General features: G+C 38.8%; 1 protein-coding gene across 12 annotated transcripts in view; it reads right to left on the reverse strand.

The window, feature by feature from the left end:
* The window catches only part of Magi2 (membrane associated guanylate kinase, WW and PDZ domain containing 2), a 1,273,508-nt gene that overhangs the window by 653,116 nt on the left and 603,040 nt on the right, over positions 1 to 17,352 (reverse strand). The window lies entirely within an intron of this gene.

A 17,352-nucleotide genomic window follows, 5' to 3' on the forward strand; every position in this document is an offset into this window, starting at 1 on the left:
TTCCTCTAAATGTGCAATTTCAGAGTTTCACTCATGCTACACAGGTTGATAACTTTTATAAATGAAATCTGAGTAAAAGCCTGAATTAAATAGTATTTCTGGTATCATCTAAAAAGTACTTGCACCACAAGTTTAACACATTCACAATGGAGCCATAATTCATATGTCTCACTAGTGAGTGGCTTGGACCACCAGTGGCACATGCATGACTATCTGATCAGGAGGGTTTTTACTAATTTTATTAGAAAAAGACCCATAAAAGTGATTAGATCCATTTGTGCCAGCCATGGTACAAGCTGCCCGATGGGACAGTCATGCATGTACCACCAGCGTGTGCATGTTGGTGGGAATATGTTAAAATGTTTAACAGTGTAGGTCTAAACATAGAATTAATTTAGTGATTGAAGGTCTAGGTAAATGGTTATAATTCTCTGAAGGTAATGTAACACACGATAATAATACTAAACACTTCTGAGACTTTGCCGTATAAAGGACAGTCAATGATATAAGTTCATTGAAAATGTGCATATTGAGTAGGTAATAATTTTTTTTTGGTACCAGGGATCGAACTCAGGACCTTTCGCTTGCAAGGCAGGCGGCAGAACCACTGAGCTAAATCCCCGGCCTGAAAATGTACATATTGAACTTTCATTTCATTGAATGTTGTGTGTGTAGTTGAATTTGACTCAAGAGAAACAGTGTGCATAATCTATTTTTGTCCAGGACTGCTGGAGCTAAGAGTGATCTCATGGGCTCCTACCAGGTCTCAGACTAGAAGAGGTATTGGAAATAGTTTCAGAAGAGTGCAGGTTACAGGGAGAAAGGGGCGTTATTACCTGAAAAGTGTGATCTGTGTGATGTTTCATTCTTTCATTTGTAAAATGCAAGAAGGAATGGAACGGGCGGCTTAGATCATATCTCTATGGTCTGCTTTTGCCCTATAATTTTGTCCATGTCCCTATATTTGCCAGATTAGCCCTATTTTGTTCATTTTTCTTAAAGCCATGTTTCCTAATAAGATCTTAGAAATGCTGTGCTGGAAAAATCTCCACAATGAAGAAATGACTATGGTCTTCATTGTGCAGTTCCGCAGCTTCCTCTCCCTCCGCTTCCCTAAATGCTTTGTAGGCCATTGTTGCTTCTGAATATCCCCTCCAGAGACTAAGAGGACGAGATGCAATTATAGTCAATCAGCTTTACTTTATTAAAGTTCTTGGGAAAGTCAGACAGAAGAGAGGTTTGGTATTGAAGGAAACAGTTTCCCATATCAAAAAGCAGTTCTTAATTACCTGAAGTCAAGGAGAGCAGTGGTGTGTATAATCCAAAATGGTGGCTAATCCAAAAACTAGACTGGACTTCGAAATGTATTTCAAATTGCATTTGAATAGATTACGGGGCCTAAAACTTGAGGAGTCCTAAGCTTACTATCTTTCCTGTACACATTTTTCTTCAGACAAAATAGGCCATTGCATGTTAGAGGTTTAAAGCTTTCTTGCACTGGCTGGCAGGTCAAATTAAAGTTAGAAGAAACAGAAATGTGGTAATGTCGACCAACCAAAATAGCTAAGCAAGGCATCCCCAGCAAAATTTAAAACAAGATCATGGATGACATACTCTAGGTAAATATTGCTTGTCGTATGTGGTTATCTGTGAATCCTGTTCTCAGGTGCACTGAATCACTGAAGGTGGAGGGGATGCTCACCTTTTCAAGCTGATGGAAAGGTGAGGAGATACGTCTGCTCTAAGTGTCTGCCTCCCCCTGTGTGCCAGCCTGGAACACTAAGCAAGCCACAGCAGGATGTCTTCAGAAGCTATCTCCAAACAAATTTAGACTTGTCTTACACATGATGAGAGTTATTTATGAAGATTGTATAACAAATAGCTTATAATAGGCATCTCTGTCAGTTGCATTTATAATGAGAAGATCTAATAGAAGAGGTAATTCTTAGCCCATGCTGAGGCTCCAATATCTTTCCATTTTCATCAGTTCAGCCAACTGGGCAGGGAGGTACCACAAAGCTCACTGCCAGTAGGTTTGTGGCCATTTGAATGAAGACCCGGAGAATTAGAAATGCATTAAGATACACACAGCAGGAAAGGTGAGCAGATGTATTTTAGCTGGAAAGGTTAGAATCCAGCAATCATAAGGAGAGACAAGGTACACATTCAGAAATGATGGGTGATATCACATGGAGATCTTTAATGGCTCCTAGTGTGATCTGTTTAACTCATGGATAGAAAGCAAGAAAGATTTAAATAATTAAAAGAAAAGCAGAAGGAAATACATAGAAAACCATACAAATTTTTTCAAAGAGAAACTAAATCTGCCATCTTCCTAAGACAAATAGCAACAATAAAGGACAAAATCTAAATAATTTTAGTGTGACTCCTTTAAAATCTATCAGGGATTTTCTACCTGTGTTGGCCTCAAGGAGACGGGTCATTAACAAGGAATGTAAATTAGGCCATATCCCCAGGGCAGGTAGGATTAACATGTAGTTGTGGTGCTGCAGAGAGTTTAGCATTGCAACAACCGAAGCAGAAAAGAAAAACATTAAAGTGCAATCTGAAAGACAGAAAAGAAAATTATTTTCTTATTTTTTCCAAAAATATGGTTTTTAAAAAATATAAGACTTTATTTGAAAACTTGTGATTTTTTTTTTTTTTTACTTCATAAATGTGAACCACCTCCCGTGATTACTGTGATGTGGCAGCTTGAAACAAATTTTGTTTTCTATTTTACTCCTATGTAAGTTACCCCGGGGAGAAGGTTTATTTTGTTAGGCTGAAGTGCCGCTTCATTCTTCATTCATTCATTCACTCAGATGTATCAGACATTATTCTGGTTTTAGGAGTTGCGCAAATACACAGGAGAGGGTCACAGTCATGGTGTGTCTGCTGGCACACGTGTGGAAGGGACAGGTGTGACATCAGAAGCAGAGACATATTGATTAAAATTACCTGTAAGTGGAGATGGCATGAATGGAGGTGATCATTTCTACATGTGATGAGCTACATCAAGGAATTCATTCATGAACACTTACTCTTACAAACTCTCTATCAAAATTGTTTGCCAATTATCTTTTCTTCAGAAAGGACAAGAAGTCAAAATTCTCATGAAACATTTAAAAAATGTTTAATTTTTTTAAATGGGTAAAATTGTTTATAAATAGATTTTCAAAAATATGTAACAGCTGTTTTCAGCTGTCGTCAATATATGCACACATACATGAAATTTTCATTCCTCCTACCATCTGCTTTTCTTCCATGGCATTAACATTTAATCAGCATGCACCTTGTTCACCAGAAGGTGTAGAAAAGTTCATGGGGAGCAGAGCACTTCGAGCATTTTCCCTCATAGATTCTTAGCTGCTCTTCTAATTTTCATATTCAGAAACAACCCTTCATCAAAAATGATCCATGTGTTCAATAAGCAAGTCTAGAATTCAGTTTGTCCTCTCCTGTGCTTCCTTGTCATTTCTTTTCGGCTTTGGTGAACAAACTATATTACTGCCACCTTCTCCCCTTCTTCCCCCTCCGGAGGAAAGTTTCCCATGTGTTAAACAGAGCACAGTTGTGTAATGTGTGTTGGGGGTGTGAGGAGTGAAAAAGGGAAAAAGAGAAAGTGCAGCAGTGTGCAAACACGCGTATTGTACACAGCCATACTTGAAGCCACAGTCTTCCAGACAGTCATAAACAGAGAGATAGAAATGAACGCGAGGTGGAGAAACACACCATGCATAGTCAGAGGGGTCAGAGAACAAGGCAGCTCCAAACCCAGTCTACAGAACATCTTCATTAAAAGGGCATTTTAATAGTCAATTCTGCTTTTCTTTGTATGCATTTTCTCCCTTCTGTTTATTTTCTTTACCAAAGTCACAGCAAGGGCTGTGCTGAGCTTCCAGTTCATCTGAGCTGCTCAGTGCATGCCCAGACAGCAAGAAAATGGTTTCTCTGGCAACGGGAATTATGCGAAACCTCTGTGTCCTCCCCCACCCTCCATCTGATTGCTATTCACTGAAGCTGTTCACATATAGGCAACAATGAGGCACTGGAACTCTAATGAGCAATTCAAATCTATGGAGCTAAGTCATGGAGGCGGGCGCTGTGAGGACCCTCATTTCCGGTGGATGGAGGAGCAGGGGCTGCCCAGCACATGCTATCCTATTATTCCAAGAGCCAGGCACTGTCAGCAAACAGCCCCAGAGACCAAATGAGGTGCATATCAGAAATATGAAGCATATATACAATTTATTTCCATCACACCAGCAGGGACACACAAAGCTTCCAGGTGCTAACTCAGCTTTGAATTGTCCAAATGAGCTAAGGCATGGAAGTCAGAAGGAGTTAGAACACCCTCACTTTATGCCTGGAGCCCTAGAGGGAATGGCAGGAGCTTTGGTGAAATCGCTGTGAATGTCAGCTTCTTTATTTCTAGGGAATCATCCTTTCTCTGGACAAGTCTTAGAGTTTTGCGTTTAGGCTTTGCAAACCCTCCCCAGTTAAGGAGATGTCTGCATTGTCCACACTTCTCTGCAGCCTTTGTTTAGGCGCCAGTCCTGTATTCCGCATTGGGGCCAAGGTTGATATTCATTCAGATGTTTTAATCAAATAGGGATTGATTTGCTTTGAGGAGAAAGGGCCGAGAAGCAAATTAGCCTTGTTCTTTAGGCACTGGGAGAAGGTGGGAGAAGGAATCCACTCTTCTTCAGCTTCAGTAAGGACGAAATAAGTGCAAGAAATATACTCAGTAACATAAAGCAGAAAGCACAGTGAATGACTCCCGGACAGCTTTCAGAATCACTGTCCTGGAAGCTGGTGAAGGAAAAAACAATTTTTTGCTCAGCTGTCTAGAATATCTCAGTATAATTTACCTAGAAAGAGGTGAATCTTTAAGGTTTCCTTGGTTTTATGACCATACATTTAGCCTTTTCAGCAACAGGAAATGTCTCTTTGCAGAAATCCTTAACCTCAATTTACATGATACAGCATTTGAACAATAACTCACTGAAGGTCCATTTTAAATATGTAAAAGTTAACTTCTAGTTAAAGTGCTAATTAATTAGTGAACAGAAGGATTATCCTAATGACATATATATATATACATATATATATGTATATATATATATGTCGACTAGCTAACAAAAAGCAGAGGGAGCAAAGCTGCAAAAGGCAAAGGTAAAAGCAAAATAATAGTATAACAATGACTTCATGTTGTAATAAAGCTTTCACCTTAATGAAGTAATTTAAACATTTTCAAAGAACTGGCAATATTCCATGACATAGAAATACCCACTATATACAGCAAAAATTTGGAGAGTAAATACAAAATATGAGTCCTACACTGAAGGAATGCCCACTGAAGCAATAATATTGGGAATTCTGCATCTAGTTGCAGAGCTTGCAGGAACAGAACACCTTAGAACCCCAATTCTACTCCAGATGGAAAATGGAGACTCAACATTCCTTCCTAAAAACAAATCACACACTTGAGACTAAGACTTTGCGCACCTAGGTACTGCTTCTGAGGAGAAAAAAATCAACTCTGAGTTTGTAAATGCGGTGCCTTCTGCAAATAGTGCCTGGTGTAACGAACATGGAGTTACAGAAGTTTTCAAGGAAGTTCTAAGCTGATTTGGAGCTCCTGTCCAGTGGAAACACTTTAAATTATTACTTTCTCTTTGTGTTATTTTCTTGATTCTATTTATGAAATTCCACTCCTCCTTGTTCCAGGAAGAGCTGAGAGAGCTTAAGATTAGTGTGCATGTGTGACAACAGTGTGTCCTTTAAGTAGAAAATTGTCTAGGATTAGGCAAACATCTTGATAAGGCACTTTTGATAGAGTATGAGCCAAGAACATGTGACAGTAGGGTAAAGAGGAATAGAAGATGGGAAAACTATTGCTACGGTAGAAATTAAAGAGAGTTTAGGGGGTAGGGTAGAGTTAAAAAAAAGAAAGAAGAAAGGCAGGGAGACTTATAAAAACTAAGAATTGGGGACATCTATTTAATTAAGTCAATGGTATTTTTCATATCTTACTCATAATCCAGAACAGTGTACTACATTCATGTTGCTGAGCACACTGGCACTGAAGGAAATATGAAAATGGTATATGCTTAAGGAAAAGACACATTCCATGAGGGTACACACTAGTGCAGAGACAGAGAGCAGACAATAAATAAGCTGCCGAGAAAGGTAGTTGGAGACAGGGACAAGGAGAGAAATCTCCGGAATGGTACTGGGCCTCGCGGGGGCCTGAGCTAGGAGCCTAAGCCAATTTTATTTAGAGCTCAAAGGTAAGATAATCTATAGCTTACACCACAAAGCACACACAGCCATACAATAAACAGAGAGAGATTGGAATTTTTAAAACTAGAAACAAGGAAATATGTCATTGAATAGGAGGTCAAAGTCTGGGAAAATAAATATGGCATGCTTATGAATGGGGTCTATCTATTTGGGTAATATGGAAGGAACGGACTGGCCTCAGGGGCTCACTGGTGAATTTAAGTTGCAAGCTTCCACAATCTGTTTGGCATCACCTGGACCCGAATCATGGGTGCCCTGGAGCTTTCTGCACACCAGCTGTCCCTGACCTTAGGCGACTGGGTCAAACCATTTAAGCCTCCACATTCTCCTTTCCTATAAACAAGGATTGTATGATCCATTTCACACATACACTAAAATTCTTCATTTTCATTTAGTACATGCGAATGCCAAGCTGCAACTTCATGACTCTTAGTTTAATTCTTGTGATAATTCTTTGAAGTATTATATTCTCATTGGGCATCTCATTGTCAACGGAAGTTAAATAACTTTTCTAAGCACAAAGATTATGAATATTAGAGCCACTAGAATGGCCCATTGGTACTGATGGTAGGAATATTAGCAAAGAGAGTGAAAGCCGTAACTCTGAATTTTCTATTACTGACTTATTTATTACAGGAAATCCCAAGATACCTCTGTAGTAATGAATTCTTTGTAAACTTTCCTTCTGGTCATTTTACATGTTTTTCCCCACAATTTCTTTATTTCATTTGACAAGGGTGGAATGCCTTACTCATTTATCATCATTAGTTCAATTCTTATTAGAGTACCAGCTAATTCATCTTGTTAGTTAATGGGAACTAGGTCTGAGACTTGGCAGGAACCAAGCCTATTCCTAAAATGACAAAAACATTAACACTGGTCCACCGTCACCATGGACTGGCAGAAAGAAATCCCGCTGTACAGGAGTAATGAATGTAGAGCCACAGCACATGTGCAGCTTCATGAGCCAAGCCCAGGAGGAGCTCAGAAGGCCCATCTCCCACCTGGGCCCACAGGGGACCCCGGGGACAGGGGGTGTCTGCCAGATCCACTGCCCAACTACACAACAATAGCAGGGTCTCCGTGGCCCTGGAAACCCTTGCCATTCCACTGTCCTATAATCTGAGTCTCCGTCACCATTTGGAGAAGAAGTATGGACTAACACTATAATACACAGGCTAACAACTGATTGATAAAGTGCAGGCTAACAAAGTAATGAAGGCCTGTGTTCGTGTGTTGGGTAACACACTGAGCATTAGAAATGCCACATCTTGGGCTGGGGATTTAGCTCAGTGGTTTCGCCGCCTGCTGTGCATGCGCAAGGACCGAAGTTCGATCCCCGGTACCAAAAAAAAAAAAAAAAGAGAAATGCCACTTCTCCCTGGGAGAAAGCAAAATGAATGCCTACATGACCTGAAAAATACAATGCCTGTAGCATCCCAACATTCTGAAGAACCAATTTCCCTGTGCCTACTACATGAACCAATTAACACAATGTTAAACCCACGAGTAAGGTTTGTATAAATTCAAGAGTCTGCCTTATGCTATTTTAAAGAGTTTTACATTCTATAAACACTTGAAATCTTGTATTTATTCTATGTCCAAACAAAATAGTACCCAATTGTTTTTTTCTAGTGCCATAACCTCAAGTTTCTCAATTTGCTTTATTAAGTTTGAAGGAAAAAAGAAAAAGAAAAAATAACCCACTCTAATTGATCTTCAAATAACATAAGCATTGTGTTGGCAGGCTTTATAAAAGCATGTTCTCCAGAAGTTTACAAGAACTAAGCTTTCATTGTAGGTATTATGGGTCAAAGTGAGTGATGGAAAGTCTTCCATTTAAAAAATCATTTAGGGCTGGGGATTTAGCTCAGTGGTTCCGCCGCCTCCCTTGCAAGCAAGCGCAAGGTTCCAAGTTCCAACCCCAGTACCAAAAAAACCCACATTTAGATAGAATGACTACAGCTTGCTGGGGTCATGCAGGATCTTGCTAAAAGAAAACAGTCAAGGTGCAACCCTCTTGCTTTCAAACACAAAGGTCGGGCCAAGCGCTTGGAATCCTGTTGCTGCTAATAACAGCTCTTTCTATGCATTAAACTTGTCGCACCAGCCCAGATGTTTGACATATGAGAGGCCTGGCTGTAGAGCTCTCAATAGTTCCATTACAGGGCACTTAGTCTCCAAAGACTCTGCTCTTGTGGACAGAATTTAATTTGGACCATTTTTCTAGGTGGTAGATTTTTGTGATTAATGTCTCCAAATAGGTTAAAAGGTTAAATAACACTGATGACTCCAATTTAGTGTATGCACTGTACTTCCACTGTATATAATTCATCAGAGTTTTAGTTATCTTAAACATTTAGTTAAACTTACTTTTCACTGGCCAAACACTCAGAATCTTTACAAATCATATCAAATAGCTTCATTTCTATAGTTAGAAGAATCAGCTACCACAGTGCTGTGGTTAAATGAAATTATCTAAAATGAAGATAAATTCTTTATGTAAATATGTCAAAATATATCTAATTAACTCTACATAGAATTATTAAAACTATGCCTTTCTGGAGAGAGAAATTTAGAAGCGACTTCTGGAAAAACACAGCAGTGACAGCTGGTAATGTGACTTTATTTTTTCTATGAAACTGTAAAGAGTAGGCATGAGGACTGATTGGTGGCTGCCCATAGTCCCATCACACAACACAGGTGCCTATTAACTCATTTAATCCTCCCAGCAAACCCTTGAGATGGGGGCTACTCCTGTTCTCATCATATCGATGAGACCACCACCGAGGTCAGAAAATACCTTGCCAGGGTTTAAATCTGGGTAGTCTAGATCTGGCATCAGTCCTTTCACCTGCTATTTGTATAATTTGTTTAGATGGATAATTTATATTTACAAAGTATTATTCATGCTATATCAGGAGGCTCTTTTACATTTGATGATGAATCCCATGCCAAATGGTCTAGTTTATTTCACAGAATTCCACCAAATATGATGCAGTTTACTAAAGCATTAACTGTCATGGGAAAAGATGTTTCTGAATCACTCACACCCTGGGGAAACTGCATGCCATTTTAATTCAAAGTTCACAGAGATTAATTTCTAAAGTGTAAGTTGAAATAAATATTTCCCTCAACAGAAAACTAATCAACTTTTATTTCTTGAAGGTAAGCAAGATCAGATAGACATCCCTTGGATCTAACTTGTAATTCCAGAAAGGCAAAGAAAGAGAGCAAGCGTGATGAAGAAGCAAGTCTGGTTCTTCTGGGAAAATACAGTGATTTAATCCAAGATATTACGTCAGGGGGGTCACCATATCACTGGTGAAAAAATCTAAAATGGAACTACAGGACTAGAGCGCCTGACTATTGTTCTGGAACTAAAATATCATAGAAGAAAAAAGATTTGAATCTGATGCTTTCAAAGCTAATATCTGATATTAACCCTATTAAAGCAATTGCTTAGATCTGTATCACATTAACCAAGAAAGAGAATCTTTTACATTCTTATTCTTGTCACCCAGAACCAGATCCTTCCATGACGGAGTCCTCTGGGATAAAACCTGAATTTTTGTACGATGTCTCTTAGGTCACCCAAGCGATAATGTACAAAAGTGTATACCCAGGAAACCATGAGGTCCCTTAGCCCCTAAGTACCTATCAGAGAATGCCTAAGGTACCACAAGAGCCAATCTGAAACAACCTTAATGATTTTGTAGGTTTTTAAAAAAATCAATACTGTACCTGTTTATTTGTTAACAGTATTTTGCCACATATTTGAGTTACTGGATACTTTAGCTTTCATTAATAGAGGTTAAATACTCTTTTATCACAAAGGTGTGGCCCAGGTGAATAAAAATTTTTGAAAGGAACATTTTGAAATCTTTTATTTTGCATTTATCTTGAAATTAAATTCAGTCTGCCATTCATTTTGAATTTTTTGAACTTAAATTATGAGAACTCTGCAAACAATTCATAAGGAAGATACTCTAAAGAACTCATAAAGATGGTAGGTTTATATTAAGGAATTAGTTTTATCAAGACTAAAGAGAGATTTTTCTAGATAAGTGTTTTAGCTATCAGCCAAGGCTAACTTATATAATTTCCAACTCTATGAATGTAGATAAATGAAAGTAGTAATTTTAGTTTTTGTTCGAAATGAGAAAAATGTGATGTAGATTGAAGTAATAATATTCTAAAATCAGATTCAAGAAACTTACATCAAATAGCTGACATAAACATCCAGCAAACTACATTGTTGAAATTTTAATAAAATGTACTATGTAATCTATTATAACTTTTAGGGATAACAAAACATAGAAGAAGCTATTTCATTCATAAAATAAAACTTGGCTCAAGGAAATAGTGTATGTAATTAACCTATATAAGGAAGTTCTTTGGTGTTGCAATTGTTAACATAATTTTTAATAAGTGTATCTTATTCTGCTCTTAAATATGTGATTGTCTCATTTGAATGTATTGTTTAATCTGGTAAATATATAATAAATGTCTGTAATGATACAGAAACAAAACAGTGTAATTTTACTATTGTAGCTAATTTTCCATTAAAAAAACTAAAAATTTGATTTGTGGAAAGGTTAATATATTTGGTCATAACAATGTCAGAAGGGGATGGCGTATTTTTAATCCATTGTTTGTCATATTTCTTCAGGAAGTAAGTTTCAAAATACTGTTTTATGGATCTAATACATAAAGACAAGAATTGTCCTCAAACATTTTTGAAAGTTTATTCATAATCATTATATTCATATTCACCTTTCAATGTTCAAATGGAGCAAAACAAAGAACTTGCATCAAACACGCTACTTTCATTAGAGTTACTTATTCAAGATTGTAGCCCTAGGAATGGACATCTTAAAGCTCAGAGAAGCTCAGAATTGTCTCTTACTTTTCAGGCACAATACCATAATGGCCAAACATCGGTCACAGTGTTAAGCAAGAAGACCCAAGTTTGCTGGAGATGTAGCTTAGGGTTAGAGCACTCGGCTAGCATGTATGGGACCTGAATCCACTCCCTACTACAAGGGGATCAAAAAAAAAAAAAGATATAAGCTAGATTTAACATATATCTAAAACAACTTCTGTTAAATGATTCAACATGAATGATATTAGGAAAGTTAATGCATTTGTTTCTTAGATAAACTGTCCAAGAATCTTGAGCTACTTTTTGTGTGTGTGTGAGAATCCCTGAGGGAAGTTAAAGCTGAGAACTTCTGTTTAGTAAAACTAATCAAGAGTAGCCTAAAACCAGAAGGTGTAGCCCTGCTTAAGCCACAAAGCTTAATCACAGGATGATATAATCATACAGCTACTTATATTTGGCTTAAGTAGTTCAGCCCTCTCATATTAAAGGGAAGGAAAAAAACTAAGAAAAATGAAGAATTACCCATGAACACTTGGGATAGCACAGTAACAAACATAAAATTATAAATAAATCTCTGGCTTTCTGATTATATGTTTTCTATTAAGCACTGCAGTCATCAAGGAAGTAGCCATACATATAAAATGCACAATTAATCTTTTAAATACTTTCCTGACATTGTTTCAATCTGATATTTTTCTGTTATGAAGAAAAAACAAGTTTCTATTTTCTTCTGTCTGCCTGTTTGTATTATCTATCTATATATTTTGGTTACTGAATCAAATTCAATGATTAGATTCAATGTTGGCCTTACGGAGAAATTTGATTTGGTTCTCCTCCAGTTTAGTTTGGAAGCAGAATCATGGAGAGAACTGAGTTCGTGAACTGAACTTTAGCTAATGAAATATATTTATTCATATTCCTCGAATCTACCAACATTCTCTGAGAACTTCATAAACCAAGGGGCATTCATAGGCTAAGTAAACTGAGACTGGGGGATTTATATATTTAAGAGGAGCCAAAGGTGACCACCTGAGGCCACCATGTGACTTACTATGTGATGCAAAACACCCCCACCCCAGCAGGCCTCCTTCAGGGGGAGAAGCAATGACAGTATCATGAGGAATGTGGTACTTGAGATGCTTCTGAAAAATGGATAAAATTTGGGTATGCAGAGACAGGGTGAAAAGGGCAGCTCAGAAAAGGAAAGAGAAAAGTCAGGAGCAAGAAGGCCACCGCATGGTAATGTGCAGGAAGCCAAGGTGTGGAGTTTGCATTCCCAGGGGCAACATTTCCCCTCGCCGGGCCACCGGGCCGCTGGGCCTGGTTCAGAGCAGAGGCCAGAGATGGAAGGCAGTAAGAGGGTGGGCTTAGATGAGTCGTAGATGACAGGGCCTGGGGAAGGTACCGGAGTTGCAGCTGGCAGGAAAGCGATGAACAGGGGATTTCAGGTAGTATGCGCACTCTACAAGAGAGAAAGGGCAGCAGCTGGGTAGGGGAGTTTGCCAAACCGGACATCTGCCACTCTGTACCACAGCATGGGGTCCTGTGTCTGGGTCCTGGGTTCTCCTTCCAGTCCTTGGTTCACTGCTTGTGTTGGGGGAAGGAGTGGAAAGGTAACTTGAGCAGGTGGGCTTCTTGGAGGGGCAGGGGCCGACTCTGCAGGGCGTCCCTGGCAGGTGACCTGTCCTGTGAGGCAGTTCCAGGGCTCTGGCGTCACCCTGAGACACAGGCCGGCCACGACTGAGTGCCACCTTCTGCACCGCTCCCCACTGGCGCTTTTGTGCAGGGATCAGAAGGTATCATCACAAGGATCAGAGACTGCACGGCCTTGAGTCCACAGAGGAGACTCACGCTAAGTGCCGAAGCATTTCTCACGTTTCATATTCAACGAAATATCCTGAAATGTTCAAAGGAAAAAATCAGAAAACTTAAAGAAGAAAGAGCAACTTATGAAGAAAGAATAACTAAATTTTCTGAAAAATATGGCAGGTGCTTAACAATTTACCATTTTTACAAAGTGTTAACTCTCAGGGCTCTTAGGGCCCTGTTAGTAAGTTAATGTATACATGCACCCAAAGGTGAATTAAAAGACCTAAAATTGGCTCATGCTTATGCATGGGTTTTGGAGCACCAAGAATATTATGACAGAGCTACAATATTTTGACCTTAACCTTTGAACAAGTCAGGTGTATGTATTGCTCCCTTTCTGGACCTCCCACTGGACTTGTTAAAAATGTCTGTTCTGTAATTTATAACATTAATTCTACAGCTGTTTAGTTAGTAGTATCTATATGTCTGGTCTGAATGTCAGGGATAAAAAGTTAAGTGAGACACAGCTCATAACTCAGTCCTTTGGTTAATTATGGATTTTACTAGCTACCTGATAGCTAGAGTCCCCCCTCTTAAGAAGGATTTTGTCATTATCTTTAAATGTTTATAATCTAGACTTTTAATAAAACTATTCAAAAATTATGTTGAAGTTAATATTAAGGTTAAAAAATCATTTGGTTAGCAACATTCATACTTAAATTTTTTAGCTCAAAAAGCAATACATTCTGGTACTGAGGACTGAATTCTGGGCCTTTGCATTGAGCTACATTCTCAGTTTTTGTGTTTTTTTTGGTACCGGGGATGGATCTCGGGTCCTTGAGCTTGCGCAGCAGGCAGCGAAAACACTGAGCTAAATCCCTGGCCCTCTCAGTTCTTTTTTATCTTTTATTTTGAGACAGTATCTTGCTAAGTCACTACATTGCCCAGGCAGGGCTGTGGTTTGCAATCCTCCTGCTTCAGCCTCCTAGGGTAAAAGAATTACAGGCATGTACCACTACATCCGGCTCACAATCTTCTATTTTTTGGTGTTTCTTGTTTGATTCTTGGAATAAATACAATAAGTGGCTGCTAATACCAGTTAATTACTTCACCAGTGTACAAAACAGCGACTTGAGTTTCCCAAAGAGTCCTTACATTGTCACTTAGGAACAGAGAAGGTTTCTGGTTTCACAATGTGTCTCATACTTCAGGGACCATTCCACCATCACGTAGCTAATTTTTCGGAGAAATAACAGAGGGGACTCTTGTTAGTTTAGAATATCATTTCATGTTTTCTGTTGTTATTTTAGTTTTTTCCATGTCTATAAAACTAAGTGTTAGGAATGGCTTTGGGATCTTTGAATATTATCAATTAGATCTGTCAATGCTACAGTTGAAATATATCTACATCTCCATCTGGTTGGAGCCCAATAAATTTTAAGTGGTTAGATTCATACATCTTTCCTATAGCGTCCACATTGGACAGAAGAACAATTCAAATGAAAATATGAAGTATGATAAAATATAAGCCAAATTAGAAAACAACTTTGTATCGTTTTCCTTAAATTGAAGGTCGAGAAAAGGGGAGAGGGCAGGGGAGAGGTAAGGTAACTGTTCAAATTAGTATCATAAAGTCACATTTAAAGTATAAAGTGGCTTCAACCTAAAGTAATATAGAGGAAAATATTTCTTTCAAATAATGAAGCAATCTAGAGTGCAGTTCTGAAAACTGATGCACTGTAATATGGCAGTTCAGCGTAACTATGAATTTCAACTCACAGTTGCATAATATTGCTATGAGTTATGGGACAAATGAAAATATGGGGAACTACATAATGTGTACCAACAGTAGTTGATAAGAAGAGTATCTTTCAAGGCATTCTTTTAAAAATTCACTTTTCACTTTCTCCTTTCTTAGATGATTACAAAATTCTTAGTTTTTTTAAATTTTTGGTATTTTTGGAAGAGTACATGTTGATATTTAAATAATTCTATTATCTGAAACATATGAAGTCTCCTGAGCATATCTCATGAAATCAGCACTTTGGTATTGGCGTGCACTAATGTACCTATGTATCAGCCCCTTTTCTTGTCCCCGAACATGGCCTTAACTTGGCCCAAATAAATTAAAGTTCTGAGTCACGTGGAAGGAATAACTATTTGGTAAACCAGTTAGTTAGGGAGTGGCGGAGAGAAAGCAAGAGGAAGTGGCAGAGAAAGGTGGAAGAAATGGCAGTTATGATATTGTACATCTATAAAGAAACAGACTGAGGGAGGCTGGGGTTGTGTCTTCCACTGCAGATGCCACCTGGGCATACATTACCTGATCCTTACTATATGCACATTATGATGCTAAGAGCAGCCTTTATTATACTCCACGTGTCCATAGAGATACCATGAAATGTAATATGATCCTATTCATTAGAGTTTGGTGTGACTGAGACCTGCCAGGGCTATTGCATGGTTCTTTATTAAGGAAGAACTTTCTTGGATGCGAATGCACAAGTCCTAGGCTGCAAACTACCACCACGACCACCACAAAAACAAAAATACACCAGCTTCTTATTTTAAGACACAGTCAAGGTATACAAACATTCCTTGTTTAATGACTCAACTATTTTATGGCTTACAACCCGCTGCTTGGACTTGTGACCAGTATTCAGGCTTACCGTACAAGCAGGTTTGTGAGTGGCAGTGGGGCCTTACGGTGGCTTCTTGTACGGTACAGTGCTGTAACTTCTGCTGACTGTACTGTACAGTACAGCACTCTAGCTTTATGTTCTGTTATGCATTACAGTACTGCAGGTTAGCATTATGCAAATAAAAGCAAAGTCATCAAGCTGGAGTTCCCTTTGACCATTTCTTTGTTCTGAATACTGTGACATACAAGTCCTCATTTAGTGACAAATTCATTTAACCACCTAGTCACAGGAACAAAAGTTGGTCATTAAATGAGAAATGACTGTGCGGAAACCATGAAAGTTACTATGTGGAGGGTACTATGGGGTTTAAAGAATGCCTTGGTCAGAGGTTATGGAGTAGAAACTCTGACAGCTGATCAAATCATGCTTGCTGTGAAACACTGATACTCCATGGGTTCATTTGCCTCCCTCCAAAAAATTATGCATCTGTTATCTTTGAGTCCACTTATTTATTCCACATATGTTTAATGAGAACCCAACCTTGCTTGCTAGGAGTTTATTGTCCGGTGACCGAAAGTAACAGTGAGAACACAGTGTAAAATCAGCCTGTGGAAAATGGTAGGAAGAAAAGCAGAGACCTATGGAAATGGACCTAGAGGAACAGTGACAGAGAGGTGCTGCTTGCAGGTACAGAAGTTAGGAAAAGCTGAAGAAGGTGACAATTGAGGGAACTTATAATTAGGTGCTGTCCCCTTTGATTCCATGCTCAGTCTGCTCTTAAACTTTTGTGTGTATAAACAGATCACTTGAGAATAATCTGCATGTTCATTCTTTGCAAGGTCTGGCAGCAGTACTTGATGAATTAAACAATTTAAATATTAAATACAAAATAAATCATCGAAAGATGAAAAGGAACTTTAGTCCAGATTGTAGAATTAATATTAAGCCGAGAGCCCCATTAAAGCACTTTCCCTCATGTTCATTCAAAGTATTACTTTCAGTATCAACCATATGCTTACCCTACAAAGTAGCCGTAAATGGGATGCATGATGGATTCCACCTTATGAAGCTCAACTTCTACTGGGGAATCTACTCATGTAGATGAGAGAGAGATATCAAACATTCTTTATCTCGAATCGTCACAGATGGAGTTACACATACTGAAATTGGTGTCTGTCTTCCTCTCGTCCTCTTTCCCATGCACAGGAACGATTCCCTTTATTCTTCCTTTCTGGGAAGAGCTCGTAGTATTTTTGCACAAGGTTTAGCTAGTTCTTAGACTTCTGCTTACTGAAAAGGGGTAAGAATCGAGATTACACAGTAGATGTAGAGTTTTGGCGCAGGCCATGGTCACAATCTCGCTGCTTGACACAGCTCCGGTGAAACCGAGGCTGTGGCTAAAACCCCGACTCTGTCCTTTGCTTTTGCTTTCCACGGCAGTGATTCCCTCGGTGCTGTACTCCCCGGGAGATCACTGAAAGGATAAAAGTCAGTACTCCGGAGATGGTTACTAGGCCGGGATTACAGGAAGAAGCTGTAAATCCATTTACAGAAAAGCCCCTCACTCATGCCTCCATGAGTAGTGGGGACGTGACATCCATAAGCCCTGACTGCACAAAGGTAAACTGGGACATCCACAAATTCATGACGCAGTTAGGGCTCTTGGAAATGCTGGGTACTTCCAAGACTCGGACAAATGGTGAGGCC

The sequence above is a fragment of the Heterocephalus glaber genome, unplaced genomic scaffold (genome assembly GCF_053883595.1).
Source record: "Heterocephalus glaber isolate CG9 unplaced genomic scaffold, H.glaber_assembly_v1.0 deba00000676, whole genome shotgun sequence".
NCBI lineage: Eukaryota > Metazoa > Chordata > Mammalia > Rodentia > Bathyergidae > Heterocephalus > Heterocephalus glaber.